The sequence below is a fragment of the Trachypithecus francoisi genome, unplaced genomic scaffold, assembly GCF_009764315.1.
Source record: "Trachypithecus francoisi isolate TF-2019V2 unplaced genomic scaffold, Tfra_2.0 Lachesis_group10, whole genome shotgun sequence".
Lineage (NCBI taxonomy): Eukaryota > Metazoa > Chordata > Mammalia > Primates > Cercopithecidae > Trachypithecus > Trachypithecus francoisi.
Window position 1 is genome coordinate 8,522,102 of NW_022681455.1, and position 21,280 is coordinate 8,543,381.

At 37.1% G+C, this 21,280-nt stretch overlaps 1 long non-coding RNA gene across 1 annotated transcript in view; it reads left to right on the forward strand.

The window, feature by feature from the left end:
• The window catches only part of LOC117086707, a 310,696-nt gene that overhangs the window by 123,936 nt on the left and 165,480 nt on the right, over nucleotides 1–21,280 (forward strand). Inside the window, exon 3 of the long non-coding RNA XR_004438540.1 lies at nucleotides 8,064–8,122. This is a non-coding gene — a long non-coding RNA (uncharacterized LOC117086707). The remainder of the gene's footprint in view (nucleotides 1–8,063; nucleotides 8,123–21,280) is intronic.

Sequence of the window (21,280 nt, forward strand, 5' to 3'; positions counted from 1 at the left end):
AATGTTTTAAGAAGATCAGATGTTAAACGCTAGGTGAGGATCAGACTATGTGATAAGATGATTTCTTCTTATACTTAGTAATGCATCATTCTATATTTATTACTTGTTTTTCCGCAACAATTTTTTTTGTGGTTAGTTACTTTCACTACATAGTTTTTTAAATAGTTTACTTAGCCACACTCTTATTTTGTACCTTTGGATTTTTTTAAAAAGCTGTAATTACCAGTGATGTGATGGACATCTCCTTGTAGACAAATATTTTCACACATCCATGATTGTTTCCTTAGGAAAAATTTACACAGCACAGACAGAATCTCTCTGATAAAGACATAAGGAAAGTATTTGCAAGCTTTTAGTATGCATAGCCAAATTGCCTTCCAGAAAGGCTGGTGCAGTTATTTCCATGGTAGTGTAGAAGACCATCTGTAATCCAGTTTTTGAGCCTAAATTACAGAGATAATGGGAGGTGAGGGGAGAATTTCAGGTTCTAAAATATGACCTTGAATAGTTATTGACAAAACTGAAGTCTACTTAAAGATTCTTATTTGATGATCGAATTTGAGCCATGTGACTGGAAATCTATAAAATTTCTGTCTTCCTATTTGGTTTTCAATTAAGAATGACATTGTTTTCCTATGATATCATTGTGCAGTGATCATGAAAATGTATTGTCGACTTCAAGGTTTATGGGTAATGTGTAGTTTTTAAAATTTGTATAGAATGTAGAATTTAAAAACGAATGTACATAGTAAACAGACAATATAGGGACTCTAAAACTTAAAATTTGAATTTGGGGCAAATTATTGAAATTAACAATCATCTTCGAGACTGTGTCTCTAAACACACAAAAGATAGTAGGAATAAATGCAAAAACAAAAGGGTGTCAAGATAAATTAGAAAAATGTCTTTAACTCAGTATGATTAAGTCTAGTCTCAAATGTTCCAAAACTATTTTTAAGCAATTGCTTTAAATTTTCAACACTAGGACTGATAGGCTATCACTAGTTTTTTTTCTCACTAATCCCAGCTCTGACTCTTGGCAATATACCCCAGCTTCGATCTGCCTCTGGCTCTTTGGCTTCTAGTTCCAAATCCTATTCTCTCTAGCTTTTACTCATTGCTTTCCTTAATGGATTTTGGCTTCTCTTGACTTTCTGGATTTTCTTACTCTGTATGACCTCTGATGGGCAGACCTCTCTTCCCCAAATGCTCCATCTCACCCTGCTATGGCTTCTTGGAAGACATGGCCCTGGGAGTCATGACTGGGACATCCTTGGCTATACCATCCTTGAGTTTGGGCAGATATTTGGACAATTAGAGTATATCGTTTCTTAAAGCGTTCACATAATTATTGAAATTTCCCAACAAATCATCACATATTTATGGTAATTTTCTTTTGTGCAAATTGAGCAAAAAAATTAATAAAAGGCACCCTTCCTATCTCTCAAACATGTAAATCTAGGGTATAATGAGATGTAACTTCGATCTAATGAATTCATGTTTTACTTGCATCACTAAATGGAGATGTAGTATTTTATAATGCAATTATCCTAAGAGTAGACATACACATTGCAATGATGCAACCATTCTTCTAACTGTATATAGAATTCTTCTTTTTGGAGAAATGGGAGTAGGCATGGTAAACTTTGTGAAATGTGAGATCTATTCCCTACTGTTGCCTCTTTCTCTTATAATCATGCTGACTTGTGTGCTGCTGACCTGCATAATATAGTGCTAAATTAAGTGGCTAATTCAGCAAAGGCTCCAGGAGTTCAAGGAAGGAAGGGTGCTCAATGTGTGTTTGAGCAGTCAGGGAAAGTTTCTTAGAGAAGATGGGCCTTGAAGAATAAGTGTTATTTAAGTAAGTGGAAAGAAGAAGTCAGGGTTCTGATGAAGAAAATCATTTCAGCAAAATGAAAGAAATGAGGTTTTTTCAGAGATGCTATACTTTGTGCTATGACGATAGACAAAGTGTAATTTTCTACATACATTAAATTAACACACGCAACTGGCCCACCTTTGTTGAGCTATTTACTTTTTAATTGTATTTTTTAATAATGATAATGCCTTTACTTTCTCAGCCTTTTTTATTTTAGGAACATGTGAGGCTCATAGAATGAGATTTTGAAAAATTATTTTTTCTATGCTAAGCAAATTAAATGGAGCAAATAGTTACATAATTTTCCCATCTCTTCACTTTTTAGTTTTCTTGTCTGCTTTGTCTTTCCTCTCCCTTGCATATTTACAATCAAATATTTATCAACTTTTGTTGAACTTTCTTCTTCTATTTTCTTTCGTCTTTTTCTTATTTAAGATCCAACCACTTCAAATATGGAATATGATAATCTTCTTTCAACGGATCTCTCTGATACCTTCTCACCTCCCTCCAGTTCACACTAGACTTCACAGTAATTAACATATTTTAAAAATACTGCTTTTATTTTATGTCATCTCCCTGACCAAAATTCCTGTATTCGTTTTCTAAGACCTGAAAGGTGGAGTAGCCCAAATGCATCCCCCACTAGTGCTCTCCAAGATTCCTCTGACCCAGATATTGTTCATCAAAAGCTCGCTGGTAAAATTGCATTATTTTTGGCCCCATTCCCCAATGTGAATTACTTCTAAATCTCTCTTCTCAGTTCATCATGCCCAGTTCAAAATTTACCCCTTTCCTCAATAAACTAAGAGTGCTGTGTAGATCCTGCATCCTGATTGACTCCTTTTGAGATTAATCTTTTTTCATAGGACCCTTTTCCATTATTTTTAAAGTTGAATAAAAACTCTTGTGGCACTTACAATCTATCTTGTATTGTTACTTAAAGTTCTACATATATTTGGTTGTTTCAACTGAAAGATAACTTCTTTGAAGACAGAGACTGTAGTTCTATTCAAGAATGGTGTTTTTCCACATTGTAGGACTTATTTATGACACTCATGACGTCAGTGGTGATAAACATCTCTACATGACTACAGTCTTAACAAAAATTAAACTGTTGGTAAAGAAATTAGGAAGCCCTAGTCTATACTCTGTTTCTTAGGCACCCCTTAAAGGTCTTGTGCTTTAGTGGTAATAGATAAAAAAAGAAGGAGGGTGAGAAGGGGCATCAGCTTTGTATACTCTAGATGACTAAATTGTCAGCATTTCTTGGGGAAGTCCAAACTGTTTAACTGTTGTCATCCATCCTCATTTCTTCAGTGGCATTTCAGAAGTTAATAACAAAAACTACCACTAACATCCCATGGTCTCTATGTGCCAGGCTTTATACCTAGTGTTTTTCATGCCTTATCTCATTTAGTGTTCATGCTTTGCCTGTAAGACAGACAATATTATCCTTTTTCTGAGGAGGAACTGGAAACTTTTAGACCCATACCACCCAGCAAGTCCACAGTAAGGCTAAGATTTTAATTCACTTTGGAGTTGAATTAAACACTTTTATACCTTCCTCAGATTTCCTCAAATTTCTGCTATCAAGTAGATTCCTAAATAACCCAAGGTAGAATCCAAGAATTTCTAAAAAGCTGAGCGAGGGAGTATAATGTGGATGATAAGCAGAAAGAGAAGGATGGAAGAATCATTTTCCTTTTGAGAGGAAGCATCATTCCTTGATTACAGAAGGTGCTAGGAGGTAGATGAAGAAGCAAGGTAAGTATTTGTTCTGACCTGGTGAAAGATTGAAAGGTAACAGGGCTTTTATAGGTAGCTATGACATTTCCTGGTTCTTGATCTCCTAGTTCTAAAAAGAAATAGTTCTTAGTTTTCTGCTCCTAGCCACAAGATTATTAATTTCTATGAAAGATATGAGAAGACACTGGGAATGGAATCCAGGAGATTAGAAATGGAACCATCCAAAAGGATGAGCCATTTTAGAAAACTGATGAAACCAAAAGATTTTTATTATCCTGCTTCTTCTTATTCTGTCACCATGAACTTTTCCCCCCCTGTGAAGGAATCTATCTTCCCAAGTGGGAAAAAATAATTTTTAAAAAGATAAGCCTGAAAAAATTAATTTAAACTTAGCCATATTAGGATAGCATTAAGGCACTCCCGGGTACATTTTATTAGTCCATTAATATAGGGCCCGAGTGGTTGAATACACCTAAGGCATGTACTGTATTAATGAACCAATAAAACATGCCCTGAAGTGTCTTAATGATATATTACAACCATTTCTATTACATACATAAATGCACTATTTGCTGGCTGTCTTGCATAGTTTTAACGAAAATCTTCAATTAACCAAAAATATTGCATCAAGAACTCTTACCCACAATAAAAAAGAGCAACAGAGAATCCTGTAATTAACTAACCGGGCTACCTACTCATGAGGTGATTCTGGATTGATTTAATCTTTGATGCTTTTTCACTGTAAATACTTTGGAAGAACTGGTTCTTTGGATTTAAAATTGGATACTTTCAGGAAAAGACACAGATGAAAGCTGACAGAATTCATACTGATCTCCTCTCTTACTTAAAATATCCAGCTGTGGGTGGTGGTTATAACATGAAATAGGTATTAATGACTGGATTCAAATAGTAACTCTCTATGCCGATATTAGAATGATATATTTTAGGCATGTGGGGACATTTTCTACAGTGATAAGGAATGCCACACATTCATGTATGCAAGGGTTGAGACCAACACGTGGGATCTTGTAAAAATGTCTTCTCCTAATCAACATTGTGTTCCACTCTTACTTATAAACTCAGTGTTGACCGTGCTGTCTTTTCACTGGAGTCATATAAATTGATGCATTGCTATGAGTAGGAGAAGCTGGAGGACCTCATGGAGAGAGGAGAGATAATGAAGTTAATAGATATCATTTATTGAATGATTATTATACATCATACGATGCTCTAATTATTTTTACATTTATTATCTCCTTTAATCTTTGCAACAACCCTATGAGGGAGATACTATTATACTTGTTTTATAGATGAAGTATCCAAGATAAAATTAGAAACTTTTCCAAAGTGGTGGACTTTGGGATTGAATGCACCCTCTGAATCCAAAGCCCATACTCAAGTGGGTAAAGCTTAGGATGGCCAGTATGAGAAAAGCAGAGAGAATTATTAGGTTTATCCTCTATATAGGGAAGAAGTGCTTTCTAAACTCTATCTACCAACATACAGCATTGTACATTTTATTCTTCCCCTCCACTTCCTCCTTACAGAGGAACATAAATAGAGGGGAGAGAGAGAGAGAGAGTGGACATGAAGGGGCCTCATAGCAGAGTCTTAAAAGATGCAAAGTGACTTCCATGAAGCAATGATCTAAGACCCAATGAGAATGGGCACATGGCGATATGGTTAGATACCAACAGCCAGAAACAGGTAAAATGTGAATGCCTTATCATCTGATCATGGGAAGAGAAGATGACATTCTCCCATTCTCACTGAGGATGGCACCTCAGTGGCACCAAGTACACTCCTTGAAACTAAGGTGACAGCCCTTGGATAATGAGTGAGTAGAGAGTATCGTCAAGCTAGTCACAGACTGAGGAAATACTGCACCAACTGATTAACCTGAAATTTGACTACTGAATAGAATGGGGGCTCAAGACAGAAATGAATTGTAAAAAAAGATAAGATAAAAATTATTTGTACGCACATTTGAAAGTTGAGTTTTATGTACTGAGTTGTTTTTTTCATAAACTTTTTAATTGTTACAGATTTGCATCCTAGGAGAACCTGACCATGAAATGTTTAGCAAGGCTATTGAAGTGACAGCAGTTATTGTTGGTTTTAGGGCCATAAGTTAGGTGTCAAATCATCAAAAACTTGGCCTTTTTGAGGAATTGCATTTTATTTCGATTTCTTCTTCAAGATCTATAACACAGTAGGAAATTCATTATTTTGTAAACTTAATCTGTACCAGTTTCTTCAGCTGAATTTTACAAGCCTGGAAAACAGTTGCTGAAAGGTCTTTGCTGCCTCCACTTGATTTTTACTCATGGTTTATATAGGTTTATATTTGCCTTGCACATTTGGTAGTCAATGATACAATTCATTTTGGCTTTATTTACTGAAGGGCTTGGCCCTGATATTGAAAGTCATACTGCAATATTGTTTACTCAACCTTTAGAAGGCAGGAACATTGTTAAACATAAGCTCTAGCACATTTTAAAAATTGTGGAAAAACACAATTTTACTACAATATCTTTAAAAATCCCACATATACTATTTATAAATAACTTTCCTTTTTTATTTCAGTTATTTTTTTAAGACCATTAGGTTGGTGTTATTTATGGCGAAGTGGTAATTTAATACCAGATAGTAAATTCATTATGTGATTTCAGTGGGCAGATAACTACGTCATGCAATTTCACTGTATCTCTTAAGTGACTCATCTGCTGGCTTATGTGCAATGTAGGAACCAGGTCATCAGCTCTTCTATAAGGCTGACCAAGCGAGTCATCCCAATGTGATGTAAATAAATATATAAAAATAAACCAGCACCAACATGTGAGGGGTACTAGTGATGTCTGGACATTTGCAGTGAGTAATTTAGTGGACATATGATTCTACTGCTCTTTTAAAAAATTTAATGCTGGTTTTGCTCATGAAGGCATCTTTGCTGACTATAATCACGGCAACCTAAATGTGTATAGTGCTTTAAAAATTTTTGAAGCACTTTTGTAGGTGATATTATCACGTGGAATACTTCCCCAGAATCCTATGACACAATTGTGAACCGTATTGTCCTCATTTTCAGATGAGGAATTGTTACTTAGAGAGTTTAAGTGTTTCTCTTGAAGTAGTTGACCTGCTAAATGGCACAGTGGATTAGAACCAGGTCTTCTTGGAATCATGTTCTTCTTCCTTTCCCCATAAGACTTGAGCATCAACAGGTCCAGGCACTAAAGCTAAATAAAACTGAATGATATTAAACTGACAATATTCTACTCTTTCTAGTGGATTACAGTTTCATATGACTCAACCTGATAGTAAAATAGAGGCTTTGGGTATCCTTGGTCAGAAAATCTGAGAATTTAGTTGAAGTAAATGAAGGAAGACCAGGCAGGCAGGGACTACCTGGATCCAGAGTCCAAGGTGAATGTACGTGGATACTGACAGGACAACAGAGAAAGTGAGAGCTGTTTAAAATGTGAGCCACATCTATGTTTTAGGAATAGATGTTTGCTTTTCATTTTGCATAGCACCATGGGATAAACTCAAAATGCTTCTGAGTGAATGACTTTTATAGATTAGAGATTTAACTGAATCTAAAAGCAAAATAGATCTATGGTTTGAAGATCAGATGAGATTTTTAGCCTGATTTATTTAGAAAATTTTGTATGTTTGGGACTCTTGTCTAGTACATTCTGACTGTACCTTCATCAAATAAAATAGTGTAATATAGGTGTTGATTCACATCAACAAAAGTAGGAGGCTGTCATGAGACACAAGGAAAAACATGGTCATCATGTCGAAAGGCTTTGGTTTAACACCAGATTATCCTGCATGCTTTGGACAAGTAATTGAACCCCATGCAGATTAATTTTCTTAATTAAAAAATGGTGATAGCAATACCTACCTCATAGAGATGTTGTGACGATTAACCTATGGATTACTGGAGTTAGTAACCCTGGATGGATTTTAGGACATCAATGAACCCTCCAACATTGCATGCACAACATTCTGGTGAGAGTGTTCATTATTGTCATCAGATCCTTAAAGGTCTCCACAAATTGCAAAAGGCTAAGAACTATCAACGTATATGAAAAGGTTATGAAATTGTGAAATGCGACATACATGTTAGAAATCAAGGGTAAAGAAGCACTATCCAGGAAAGGAAAACAAAACAGTGATTTTTAGGGAGATAGAATGTTTATCTATCTCCAACAAACTTGGATTGGACTTTTAGGAGATAATTTGATAAGTCAAACATATATAAAACATAAATTACCTCTAATCACTTTTATTTGTAGTAATTTTAAATATAGGCTTGTTAAACTGTGCTTTTGAACATATTTCATAGATGATAATCTGTAATTTACTAGTTTCTCTCTCTTTTTGAAATTTTAATGTATGTATTTGAGATCCTTTTATGATTTTTTTTTAGGTGATGTCATTGAACTCTTAAGTGCAAGATGAAACAAGTGTTCCTGGCATTCCAAGTAGGTAAGTAATCTGTTCATTTCTTAACTAGCTCAATGAATTGCTTTATTAAGATACTGAAGGTATGTCAGGCCTATCAATATCCAGTATCTGGAATCACTAATAAACTGTCTATGAACATTATTTTTATGAAGATTTTTTCTTTTGGCACACTAAACAAAAATAAACTCAACCTGGGGGAAGATGTGTGGAGGTAATGTGAGGAGGAAGGAATAATATCAAAGACCTTGCTTTCTTAGAGTTCCCTAAAATGTGAAAGAATCAGTACTGCAGTGTTAAAATAGGCTGGAATTGGACAGAGGAGCAACAAATTGTAATTTAGGAATGCCACTGCTTTCTCAGACCGAAAGGCATTATTGTCTGGGGGAAAGAGTTCTATTGTATAAATACTGTTGAGAGGATAGTGGAATTTAGATCTCCAGCCTCTTCCTTGATTTTGGCAAGGTTGAATGTAGAGGAAACCACAGTCGTTCAGGAAGAACGCTATGTGAACAATGTCATGTTTTATTGGTAGAATGAGTAAACCAGACAGTACAGGCTGTAAAAACCTATCAATGGGTGTTATGGCAGGAAACAGATGACTCATTCCCACAGAGTAATTCAAAGAATATCCAATAAAGGGACTGCTTGCAAAGGTGTAGATAGGAAATAGGGGAACCATGAGATACAGTGTATCCAAGACTAGTAACACAGGGTCTATTTCCAACCCTAGGCTTGAAGGGGTGAGTTAGCTGGAAAGAGAGGCTCCTATGCAGGGGCCACCTTGAGAAGAGCCGTGGTTGTCATGTAGGGAAATGGGAACTTGTGAGCTAAGGGAATATGAATACGCTTTCCTCATTCACCTGCTTCCCTCTGATCTTCTGCCAGATCTCTCTAATAATAGAATCCAATCTGGAGCGAGAGGGCAAGAAATCTAATTGACTGACTCTTTAGTCTGGCCTTCTGCAGCCAGCTAGGGTGAAGAGTGTGATCTGGAGGAACAAACAACTCCCCAAATTTGGCGGCTTACAGTCCCAAAGGCCTACTTCTCACTCATGCTAAATTCCAGCATGGATCAGTAGGGAGTGTTTCCATGTGTCCGCACTGTAGAACTTCAGGAATGGAGCAGACATTTCTTCAGAATATAACCAATTGTTTTGATAGAGGGAAATAGAATTTGGGATAGTCTCAAGTCAGTAATTATACATTTTGGTCTTAAATAATTTATGTCATTTGTACTTACCCAGAACTAGTTTAGGGTCCTATGCAAGCTTCAGGGAGTCCGAAAGTTGAATTCTACCAGGTGCCGGAACGAGAAGGGGAGGTGATAAAACTGAGCAGTGTGAATAACCACCATGGGTAACTTTTCTGTTCAAAGCATGCTGGTCCCTAAGTTTAAAGCTGGGATATGGATTGGCAGAATAATTCAGGCAGAATTTAGTTTACAAACAACTTCTGAACAACTTGCATGATATTCAACAGAGCCTATATGTAGATTATGCAAAAGCTTTTTTATTTTTAATTTTTTAGACAGAGTCTTAATCTGTCACTCAGGCTGGAGTGCGGTGGCATGATCTCAGCTCACTGCAATCTCTGCCTCCTGGGTTCAAGCAATTGTCATGCCTCAGCCTCCCAAGCAGCTGGGATTACAGGTGCCTGCCACCATGCCCGCTAATTCTTGTATTTTTAGTAGAGGCAGGGTTTCACCATGTTGGCCAGGCGGATCTCAAACTCCTGACAACAGGTGATCTGCCTGCCTTGACCTCCCGAAGTGCTAGGATTACAGGCGTGAACCACCATGCCCGACTTGTACCAGAACTTTAAGAAAGCCAAATCCATATAGTTGACCAGAATGAAACCATAGAAGAATTTTTGAACTTTGTTAGGATCAAAATATTATTACTTACATTAAAAAAAAAAAGCTTTTTTTAAGTGCATGGTATGGTACTAAGCCTTTAGTAAAGGAAATTTAAACAAAATTATCCTTGCCCTCTAGGAGTTTGCAATCTAAAACAGACAGTATTGATCTAAAGACATGCAATCAGTTCACCGTTATTCGCAGGAACATTATCTGCTCTTAAATTGATCTATGGCAATTTTTAGGATGATTAAATTATGTATTACTCAGTCTACAACTTAACTATATTCTTTTTCCTCCAGTAGTATTACTATTTTTAAATGGACCATAAAGAAACATTATGAATATCTAGCACCTTTGGAAATGCATGTAATTTATGCAGAAGTGGGATAATGTCACATACTGTAGGTGCAAATTTAGAATTGATTGCACTATAGGGAGATGGCAACCTCATCTATGCTTAGAAGAAAGTTGTTTTGTTATAAGCTGTTTTGGAAGTCGAATATTGGATTTTATTCTGGATATATAGCATGCCATTAGTTTGTTAATATCTTAATAGGGAGAAAACTTTCGTCTAAATACTGAAAGGCAAAAAGTGTTGGGAATAAATCCTAAATATTAACTGATAATGTTTCCTGAATACCCTGAGGAATGCTGATGGGACAGAAGTTTCAGATATTTTAAATTCAGCAGCTTCTACCTGTGAGTGCTTTCTCTGACAAATTGCATAGTGGATAGAGCACATGCCGCCCACATCACCTGCGTCCTTACCATTTTTGTACAATCTGGTTTGACTTCCAATTGCTGGTGACTGTGTCTCTGGCCAGTGGGGCCTGCAGCAGTCTGGGAGTACTGGAGGAAAGACTGCCATCAAGGAGCAGCCCTCAATTACAGACACAGAAGATTAGGTCTGTGGGTCCCAGTGGATGAACCAACACGGAGGAGCACCACATTGAGCGTCCATCTTACAGCTTCCCAGGGGCACAAAGTTATAGTCACCTGAGGGGCAACTTGCTTGACAAAGTAGCTTTTCCTGACTTCCTTCCCATCTTTACCCCACTCCCCTACTTTCTAATCAGTGTTTCTTGGGATCCGTTTCCAAACAAACTACATGAATTCAAATCTTTGTCTTCGAGTGTGCTGTTGAGCAAGTAAAACTAACATAGTGAGCTATTTCCCTAGCAGGCCTCCTTTTTCTTATACTGTATTATGGAACTTGAAAAAACGTATAATTCAGAGGTAATGGCAGCACAAAGTTCCTTGGGTAAGTACTTTTGGTAGATAAAGATGAAATAGGTGTAGACAAGCAAGGTTGCCTAGAGCAGTTTAATGGAGACTTTGATTACAAAAGCTTGTACTAAAGATGACGTGAAAATACTAGAGTCTTGTCTCAGACATTCCTGATATTAGACATAACTTAAAGCATTAAAAAGTAAAACTGCTGAGTGTCTGTTGGAAGTAAGCTAAAGACAAAATATATTTAGGAGTTATCCATAATATTTGCATGTGTGTATATATGTGTATATATATACATAATATTTTTGTAAAATATTTCATACTTTACTATAACCTGTTAATATGCAAAGTTACCAATTATTTATTAGATTACTAGATTAGTTGCAAAATTTCTAACTCCTCTACTCCAGCCACATGCATGGTGGCACCAGGACAGGATAACTGGAATAAATACCTCAGGCAGAAAGCAGAAAATTGCAATGTATGCAATAGTCACTAGTCCATGGTAATGATGAAATCCTGTGGACAACTGTTATGTAGTCTTGGCAGTGAGAGAAGTGCCATGGTCAGAACTTGATTCTGTTCTCAGGGAGGAATTTTCCCATCCATTGTTCTGGGGGGCCCCTGCTTCTGCCATCTGGGAAGCTTTGCTTGTCTATTATCTGCCGTGGCCGCAATGGCAGTTGAGGGCCCTAGAGGTTTCGCTGCCTGCCTCCTGCCTGTATGAGCTGGGTGGCCTAAGAGTTGCTTCCAGGCTCAGCCAAAGGCTTTTACGTCCTAGCTCATGGTTGTTTTTGCAATATAATTTTCTTTAAAATTAATAAGACTTTCATCTCTTCCAGGCACAGGAAGACAAATGTTGCATGTTCTCACTTACATGTAGGAGCTAAAACAAATTGATCTCGTGGAGGTAGTGAATAGAATGGTGGCTACCAGAGGCTGGGAAGGGTTGTGGGGGTAAGGGGATAAAGTTACAAAATACAGTTAGATAGAAGGAATAAGATCTAGTGTTTGGTAGCACAATAGGGCTACTATAGTTAAAAATAATTTATGATACATTTCAGAATAACTAGAAGAATAAATGAGGGATGTTTTCAGCACAAAGAAATGACAAATGTTTGTAGTAATTGGTGGTGAATACCCCCAATTACCATTATGCATTGATCATTATACATTGTCTGCTTGTATCAAAATATCACATGTACCCCATAAATGTGTAACTATTATGTATCCATAAACATTAAAAAATTAAAAGTAGAAAGCAACTAATAGACTTTCATCTCTTTGCTTACAATCAGTTCAATATGCCAGCTACCATACCCACAATTCTTTCTTAGACATAATTCTTAAAGTAGTAGTATTTGTTTTTCTTCTCATCACCGTTTCTTTCTTTCTCAACTCAGTGACATCTACCCCAAGGCCATGAGACTTGGGATGAAGGCCTGGTTCAATCTGAATTTCGTCACGTAATTATATCTTAAGACTATTCATTATTCAATTTCAAAAATTATGTATTAATGTTTGAGGTAAGCATTCCCAACTTTTGAGGCTTAAAATTTCTGGATATTTTCTTACTCCCTTTCATTTTTATGTGTACTTTGGATAATTCTTTCCTGTGGTCATTTCTTTTTCTCATATCTTGCCAAATAAAGCTAGTAACATCTAATGCATGCTCACATAATTCCATTTTACAATATCTTTTGCTACAGCCACAGGCTAGGGAGGTTAGTGGCCTGCCTCCAAAGATACCGTGGGCATCATTGTTACTGAACATCTTGCCTCTGCTTAACTTGGGGTTTCCTTTTTCCAGCCTCTGCTATTAGTTTCCTAGTTATGTTCTGCCAATGCCACCAATTTTAGGGTTTTTGTTTTTATTAGTGTCCGTTCTTGGTACTAATTTCTATTTTAGTTAAGATAACACCAATTAAAGCATCAGATAAACCTCAAAATTTAAGTGACTTAACATGTTAAGATGTTTGTTTCTTGCTCATGTAAAACTTAATAGAGGGACTGGGGTTCTATTCTGTGCATTCATTTAGCAACCTACATTAGCAAGCTGTTGTATTCAACAGACAGTTTTTAAGGCACCAACATCCAGCCAGCAGATAGAATGCTTAGCTCCTTTCTGACCCTCCTCTCCACCTATGCTGACATCTTAGGTGTCACCTGGCTTTCAATATCATCTCTTTGCTGACAAATCCCAAATCTTCTTTTATCGAACTCCACCTAGCCCCTGGATTTGTGTATGTAATTGCCTATACAACAACTCAACTTGGATGTCAATCAGGCATCATTAACTTAATATAGTTGAAACCAAATGTTAATTTTTCCCCCCAAAATTGCCACCCCTTAACATGATCAATCTTAATATTTGGAACTGTGATTTACCAGTTATTCAGGGAACAAACTTGAAAGTGTTTTTTGAATCTTTTTTTTTTAGTATCATATAGTACATAGAATCAATAAATCCTGCCAACGATACCTTCAAAAACATCTAGAATCCAGACATTTCTCATAGCTGCACAGCCATCAGATTTTACTTCTTGTAGTGTATCATGATCTGACAGGTCCTCTTGTTTTCACTCCTGCCCTCTTAGAATAGATTTACCACACATGAGCCAGAGTAATATTCTACAGAATAGACTACATTGTCCTTCAATGTATAAAACTCTTCAAAAACCAAAGGTTTTCCCTAATCATTTATTTAAAGTACTTCATAGCATTTGTCATTATCTGACATTTCGGCCATTATGTTATACATTTTTTTTTTTTGTTTAATTTTCTGTCTTCTCAACTAAGAATGAATATCTATGTCATAGACTTGTCTTTATTCATGGCTGTCTTTATAACAGCCAGGATGGCGCTTGCCACGTGGGAGATGTTCTAGTAGTTTTGAATGAATAAATAAATGAATGAGCTACCTTTTATAGCTTTTTTTTTTGGTGTTTTCGTCTTTTTGTATCTATTTGTATGACTTCTTTATATTAACCATATGTAATCATTATCTCATTAGTGTTAAATGAATTTCTAAATTTGCCCTTTAGTTTACCTGTCTATCTATCCAGCTAGCTAGCTAGTAATATAATAATAAGTAATTTCTTCTTCACAATATTTTCCATTATTCTTCACCTTAGAAATTGCTCCTCTCTCAAGAGCCTGGCTATATTCTCATACATTCACCTAATGTCTTCTAATTCTTAGTCTAATTTTAGAGGAGCATGGTGACCCGTCTTCGTCCAGATCTATTCTAGGATTCACAGTAAATTCTCCAGATCACAGAACTTACCTTCAACAATACTGCTTGCCTGAAGGTTTCTAAAAAGGCTTGCACTATGAATGCTTTTTACTGAAAGTAAGCAGGACAGATCTCTTTCTCCAAGGGATCTCTAAAGAGGTACCGGGGTGCTGCCTAGTGGCCTAATTCCTTCCTTCCTAACTGAAGGGAAGGAGACTTTTTGCAGAGCTGACAGTATACTTTTCTTTCATTCAGCAGCTGCCAGACATAGTAGGAAACATATGATGTCTAAGTCATGTTCCTGGATTTTATGGAGTAAGTTGAACGCTGTATTTTTACGGAAAATCTAGAAAAAAATTTCCTTTTTTGAAATTCCACCAGATTCATTGATATTGTAAAGTCAGTGATCCTGGTAGGGGTATGTGTGTGCATGTGCACGTGTGTGAGTGAGGCTTTGCTTGTAGTTTTACAGATTGAATGATTTTGGAGAAACTATGTATCTCAGTCATCAAATTTTTGCAAAGTTATTGCAAAAATTTTCCAGCACATGACAATAAAGTGTCTTGTCTTTTGTCTTATGCTTGACTTACATGAAGTCACCACACGGGCTAACTGTGGGGTTCTGTGGGGAAGGAGGGGAGAAAGACAGTGGGAGTGATAGGCAGGTGGAGATTGAGGAGGGCAAGAGAGATTTGCCTTTCTGGGGATTTGAGGTTGTCCTGGATATGCAAGAGGATGGTCAGACTTAAGGCATCTTGTGGAATTGTGGTAGAAAGGAGAGGAGGTCAAACCTTAATTAAATTGAAACAGCAGGAACCAAAGCTTTTTTTTTTTGAGACGGAATCTCGCTCTGTCACCCAAGCTGGAGTGCACTGGCCAGATCTCAGCTCACTGCAAGCTCCGCCTCCCGGGTTCATGCCATTCTCCTGCCTCAGCCTCCCGAGTAGCTGGGACTAAAGGCGCCCGCCACCTCGCCCAGCTAGTTTTTTGTATTTTTTAGTAGAGACGGGGTTTCACCATGTTAGCCAGGATGGTCTTGATCTCCTGACCTTGTGATCGCCCGTCTCGGCCTCCCAAAGTGCTGGGATTACAGGCTTGAGCCACCACGCCCGGCCCCAAAGCTTTTTTCGTAAGATTTTACTCTACCTAACTTTCATAGTATTTCAAGTCTTTTTCTAAAGTGTGACAGAAAAATCACACTTTCTAAAATGTGATAGATGACTTTTTTTCACACCCCAGTATATTGTAAAAACACTTCTTTAATTTTTACTTTAAGAGAAATATTGTAAAACTCTTGCACCATAAAATTTAGAATCCCAGAGACTTATCAGTTTGAATAAGCCACAGGTTACTGAGTGATGTCTTGGGGAAATATGTAAGCCAGTCGCAGAGCCTTGATGTGGGGGCTAAATCTTGGAGAAAACTAAAGGTGGACAGGCACAAACAGATTCAACATTACTTTTCACACTAAATTGCTTTCTTTTGGAAGAAAATAAAAGGTCATAATAAATATCCATTTCCAGGATTATATCCAGTAACAGCAAGGACAAATTCCTGTAAGATGTGAGAGAAGTCCTGTTGTTTTTTCATTTTTTTATGAATTGTTATCATACTTCCTTTCTTACCTTTTGAATGTATTGACTCCAAAATGTTCCTATGATTCTTAAATTCCAAGCTACTTTTTCTAAAATGTCATTTTCTTTCTTGAATAAGAACAATTCTAGGAATTTAGAAATGTGATATTTCATCTTTGTCTAGAGACTACAAGGTTCAAATACATTCAACTTTCCCTTTTTCCTTTCTCATATATTTAAATATTTTAACAATATTCATTTAGAAATGTCTAAATTTTTCTACTGTAATTTATTTACATCCAATTTAGAGATTGATAGTAATACAGTAAAAATTTATTCTCACATTCACTCTACTATATTATTGATTATTCAAATAATTTCTGAACTAATGAGCTATGTCAGTCATTGACCTGGTGCAGGCTCTATAAGGATAATATAAAATTTGTCTGTCTTTGAGGACCTTATAATCTTCCTGGCGAGACAGATTATCATGCATAAAACTTTCAATGATACCAGCTTTCTTTCTTTTTTTATTTTTGAGATAAAATCTCACTCTTTCACCCAGGCTGGAGTGTAGTGGCGTGATCTTGACTCACTGCAACCTCCACCTCCTGGGTTCAAGCGATTCTCGTACCTCAGCCTCCTGAGTAGCTGGGATTACAGGGGTGTGCCACCACGCCCAGGTAATTTTTGTAGTTTTGGTAGAGATGGAGTTTCACCATGTTGGCCAGGCTGGTCTCAAACTCCTGACCTCAGGTGATCCGCTCACCTCGGCCTCCCAAAGTGCTGAGATTATAGGCGTGAACCACTGCACCTGGCTGATGCTAGCTTTTACAGAGTTACAAAGAAAATGGGATTGAGCACAAAGATAGGCTAACTACATGAGGAGTTCCTGAAAGTCTCCTCAGAAGAGATGACATTGGAACTGAGTCTTAGAAGATGAGTAGGCAGCTTCAGTTGATGAAGGTGCGAAAGAACATCCCGAGAGAGAGCATGCTTCTTATTATGGCAAGTCTTTATTTACGTATTTTTTAAATTTAAAAAATGTTTAGATTTTATTTTAGGTTCAAGAGTACATGTGCAGTTTTGTTATACAGGTACATTGTGTGTTGTGGGGGTTTGGTGTACAGATTATTTTGTCACCAGATAATAAGCATAGTACCCAAGAGGTAGCTTTTTGGTCCTCCTTGTCCTTCCTCCCTCTACCCTCAAGTAGGCCCGGTGTCTGTTGATCCCTTCTTTGTGTCCATGTGTATTCAGTGTTGCGCTACCACTTACAAGTTAGAACATATGGTATTTGGCTTACTGTTCCTGTGTTAGTTTGCTTAGAATAATGACCTCCATCTCCATTCGTGTTGCTGCAAAGAACTTGATCTCATTCTTTCTCATGGCTATGTAGTTTTCCATGGTGTACATGTACCACATTTGCTTGATCTAGCCTATCATTGATGGGCATCTAGGTTGATTCCATATCTTTCTTTCTTTTTTTTTTTTTTTGAGACGAAGTCTTGCTCTGTCATCAGGCTGGAGTGCAGTGGCGTGATCTTGGCTCACTGCAACCTCTGTCTCCCATGTTCAAGCAATTCCCCTTCCTCCGCCTCCTGAGTAGCTGGGGCTACAGGCACACACCACCACACCTGGCTAATTTTTGTATTTTTAGTAGCGACAGGGTTTCACCATGTTGGCCAGGATGGTCTCTATATACTGACCTCATGATACGCCCCCCTTAGTCTCCCAAAGTTCTGGGATTACAGGCCTGAGCCATTGCACCTGGCCGATTCCATATCTTTTATAGCAGATCTTGATGTGCTTAAAAATGATGAGGACTTTAGTATAACTGGAATGAATTTAGAGGCATATTGGTGGTTTAATGGAAGTGGAGAGGAGTTTAGATAGAATTACCAATGGGATATTAGGCCAGAAATAGATTGGAAGGGCCTTGAGAGCTAAAATAAGAAATTTGGGTCTAAATCTGGAAGGAATAGGAACCAAAAGGAATTTTAAAGTAAGTGGTTGACATCAGATTTAATAATTAGGGAAATAGCTAATGTCTGTCAATACCCTCTGACTTGGTCAGGGAGTTATGGGACAGGAAGCTATTCTAAAAAACCCAGGCAAAATATTATAAAGTACCAAAATATGGCACAAAGGATGGGACAGAGGATTAGATTTAAGATATTTTGGCTACATATCCCAGAAAGAAATAGAATGTTTAGAATTTAAAACATTTTAGGAGGGAGCATGAAGTGAGATAATATGTGAATTTCATACCGAGACTAAAAATGTACAACTGAACTTTAGATCTTACCAAGGGAACGTATTTTAAATAGCCTTGAATTTTGGTCTGCTAAGTTATGTTTAAATGTTAGTAGTGTTCAAGCAAGAAGAGTCTTTTCCTTCCAAAAAGAGTGCTAATGTCCACTTTCACACCTCCTTAAATATCTACAGCATGAAACAACCTACGCAGACATATCTGGATTTCCTGCAGCTATCAGTGCCTTTTGTGTTGTAAGACAAAAACAATCCAATAAAGACATGTCTGTTCCCAAAGTGCTTACCAAAGTCATGGCTCAGAGAGTACATGTTACAGTTATGTCTTTTCTGGGTTTTATATTTTAAAGAATATGATTAAAAAAAAAAAAAGGAAAAACAAGCTTCCTGGTAAACTATATTTATAGCCTCATAGACTGTAAAGGTTTCAAAGTTTAAAGACACTTAGAGCAAATGTCTTCCTTTTTCAGCATTAGCCTTTTTCTCCAGCACCAAAAGTGTGCAAGGCAAAAGCCTGCGAAAGAAAGGAAGTAGTGTAGGATAGTGTGGGAGGTGTTCTAAGTCTGGGGCTCCTGATCCTCTAAAATACATGGGTGTTCAAGCCTACAGACAAGCTACAGAAGGCCTTCCAGCACCCTGAAATTGTGGAAATAACTGTGGCAGATGCGTGGATGGCCATTTTTTTTTTCTAGGGAAATACTTCATAGTTTTTATTAGAATCTACAGCCTTAAACCTTTGACTATATAATTGGACACATACAGCAAATGGCTATCATGTAGATGAGTATATTATCAGAGCAAAAATGATGATTCAGATAAGTTCTTGCCACTTCAGAAGACACAATTAATTTATCTCAATGGATATGAGAGTGATCTACTTAGTTACGGATATTTGTAAAGTTTTTTTAAATTGCTACACAACTTTGGACATGCTTACCTCTCCAAGTCTTCTTTTTCCCCCATTACTATCTCCTAGGTTTGCTGTGAGGTCATTTATGTAGACCAGTTTGCACAATCCTTGGAAAACGTCTTAATTATATATTTATGACAAATTTGGATATGACATTTGTTATACATCTGTATGCAAAGCTGTTATAAATATAAAACTTAAGCTTAGTGAATTGTTAAAAATTAGTCATATTTCATATTTCATATTCCTCTTGGAAGCTGAAGAAACAAGATCAAGTAATAAGGATGTTTATATTTTCTAAGTGCTATTTTTAAGAAGTTAAATGTGAGTTTCTGGTGTCATGAATGAAGAATTGGAGCAAATGACAAATTCCAGTATATGGCTTGCTTTGGAGTGAATGGTCAAAGTATTGTGATAAAGTCTCTAACCTTTGGGCGGATGTACAGCCAAGAAGAGTTAGGCCCCATTTCCAATGAGCAGGCCCCATTCCTGGTGACAAGAGTTATAAGAACATACAATAAAAAGATTGAACTCTGGTCAAAGGCCACAGCTGCTATGGTCCACATGCTGCTTGCTGGGTATGGAGCCAACCCTGGAGCTCTAACCTGATTCTTCAGCTTTGGCAACACAAGCATTTGGAATGTGGGACAAGGTGGGACCCAACGTCAGCAAGTCATAGTCTCAGAGGTCTTGGTTACTCCCGTGACCTCCTTCACCAGCTCACCAGTCTGAGGAAGAAGCCCAGGCTGCCACAAGGCCTTGTCTTACAGGCAAATAATTAATTAAGATGGAAACGTATATGTCTACTGACCTCCAGTGATTAGGCCTCTGGTTCAAGAGCTGAGTTTTGAGGACTTACTTAAATTAGGAAGACTGTGACAGTCGTCCTTCCTTTCCTCCAATCTCCCTCATCCCTCCATTATTCCTCTGGGTAGCTTAGAGGTCACCTGTGGAACATTTAATGGCCCTTGTATTTGATTTTTTGGTACTTATATAGGTCTGTCTTCTCAGACAAGTTTTTCCTCTGACAGAAAAGATTTTAAAGACATTTTAGTAAAACAGAACAAAACAACCCAGGCATGAGACAAACTGATTATTAGTTGGAGATTTGGTTGGAAGATATTAGCTAGCCCTGAAGCAAAAACACACTTTTCTCCATGCTTTTCTATAACAGTATTCATAAAGTTACAAGTAAGTTGGACAGCTTATGGTTGAGCAGTGACTAAGAAGAGAAATTGGGCTGCAACAGAGAGCACAGGCATTGCTGCCAGCAAGACAGAGCTTGAGAGCAAGCTACCGATTCTTAGCGATATAATGGTGGGCAATTTGCTTCACCTCTTGGAAATGCCCTCTTCTGGGAAATGGGGGTGACAATGCCTCAGCGGGTAATTTTAAGAATTAAAAGTAAAATATGCAAAGTGCCTGGCACCAGTGACTACTGAGTAAATTGAAAATATTTTATTTTATTAGTGTTCATTTCTTGCTCTGCCTTAAAAAAACTGCACACCAAATACTTTATTCTTACACATACAAAGCATTTTTGTAAATAATCTGTTGCACATAGCGTTAGGTGCTTGGAAACAAAGAGGAGTAATGCAGATCTTTTATATTCAAAGAAGTACTAGCCTAGCTGTGTTTGGGGTGCTTGTGTACATGTCCAAAGAGTGAAGCATAATAATTCCTTGTCTTTTGGAAAATTTTATCTAAACAAAATGAAATCAGTGAATTAATATTTTTGGAGTGCATATGTGACATAGACGTTCATAGATGACATTTACGTAGGATTAGAGGATACAGAATTCTAAGCGACTGAATCCTGAATCCTGAAATACAACACTAGGGACTTATGGAAATTAATCATGTAAACATAGCTCCTTTATTGTTCCAATAATAGTTTAAAATTTGTCATGTTGGATTTTATCTGAAGTCAGTCTGACTTGAATATAGTTCCAGGCCTTCCTCTTCATTTTTTTTTTTTTCTCCAAAACACCTGATGGCTGAGTCCATCAAGTTCCCACAATAGATTTACACATTTTTAAAAAGAGATTTTGCTTTGCATCTCTGTTTTGTCTTTTTTTCACCCCATTATCCAGGAAAA